The sequence below is a fragment of the Dunckerocampus dactyliophorus genome, chromosome 3, assembly GCF_027744805.1.
Source record: "Dunckerocampus dactyliophorus isolate RoL2022-P2 chromosome 3, RoL_Ddac_1.1, whole genome shotgun sequence".
NCBI lineage: Eukaryota > Metazoa > Chordata > Actinopteri > Syngnathiformes > Syngnathidae > Dunckerocampus > Dunckerocampus dactyliophorus.
The window spans coordinates 23,484,255-23,485,961 of record NC_072821.1 but is presented as its reverse complement, the minus strand read 5'-3'; positions in this window follow the sequence as shown (position 1 = coordinate 23,485,961).

The window sequence follows — 1,707 nt, the reverse complement described above, 5'->3', positions numbered from 1 at the left end:
CCATTCCATGTGGAAGTGATAAGTTTTTGGCTTTTTAAGTTTAATTTGAGGCTAACTGGTGAGCTCGCCTACTTGTTAGCTCGCTAGCTAGTGGCCGTCTCAAGTCCCTGCAGCAAAACAGTTGCGCAATGTGTAAAGGTGACTATAGGCGTGTTATTTAATGTCTGTAAGGCTCTAATAATGTTAAAAACAGTATTTAGAAAGTCAGAAGCAGGTTTTCAAAAATCTTACTACGAAAATATTCCATTTATTAACATTGAAGCCTGGATCAAGTGCACTTCTTTGAACCACACAGTCTGTTCCAAATAGGCTAGACAAACAGCTCATTAGCATTAAAGCTACAGACACACAAAAGGGAGTGTTTCCAGTAGGCCTTACGAAAAACACTTTTAATTCCAGCATCAAGGCTAGAGTTTAGCAACACACTTCAAATTGAAATTATAATTGAAAATTATAATATGGAACCTTTATTTATTATTTTTATTGCTTAATCTAATGGATGAGCTGTTCCATTGTACCAGCTGTCCCATTTGGGTACTGTGCTTTGGTATGTTTATATAGCTGTAGGCCCCAGCTGGCTTATTTTATAACACTGGTTCACCTTTATACTTTTCTGTGTGCACATTGCTTACACTAAGCAGTGGCACAATAGTCCCAGTCGCAAATGTGTAAAATCAGGTTCATAACTTCATGAACTGCGCTGACCTTTCAGCATTAAAACTAAACCTGTTGTACACAAGAATATGTGTTATGATTGGTCAGTCATCATATTTATATTGGGGTTGTCAATCGATGAAAATATTTAATCAATCAATTATCCATTGATTCAATTATTTCAATTAATTGCATTTTGTCCATAGTTAACTCATAATTAATCACAGATTATCATATTAACGCTTAACCACGCCCACAAAGGTTCAGCAAAAACAAAATGTGAGCGAGTGAGACCTCTCACACCGAGATTTCTCAATCTGACACAAACATGTTTTTTTATTACAGCGTCAGCTCAAAGTATGATTTCTTTCAATATGATACTGGTTTTAAATTCTAAATGTTTGTGAGTGGAAAAGTCTATTTAGGCACATTCAGAAACGATTATTAAATATTTGCCACAATGCACCAATTTGTCGTACTTTGTTTGACGGTCCTTTAACGCACCTTCCTTTAACGTTCTCCTATGCACAGATGGACTACTATACTGTATTTGTCCCCTTTTTCTTTAATCTCATATTTGGTCCCAAATGCTGATGCAACCTCTGGAACTCTGGATTTGTATTAATTTAGCAATGTTATAAAACGCGTATTTTACCGATGCAAAAATCTGACATTGAGTGTGCACGCTCTGTTTGGAGAGTCCATGGGGGCGTCCTTAAAAATGCAATTTTTTCATTTGATTTCGGGTGTATTTTCATTCTTATACATGTTTGTTAGGTAGATTACTTCTTCTTCAATTTCGTATCGGATTTATATTGAGTGCTGTACTACATCAAGTCAAAAGAAGTGCTTGGGAAGTTAAGTAGAATTTTAAGCCTTTCAAACTCATGGGCTTCAGGACAAGATGAAAGCTATGTAGGATATTAATATACTTTACTAATCTGCAGACGAAATTTCATTAAAATCTGATGCAAAATGTTTTTTGTTCCAGACGGAATTATTACATCATGTTTGCAAATAAAATATGCTTTGAAAATATGTATCCATCCATTT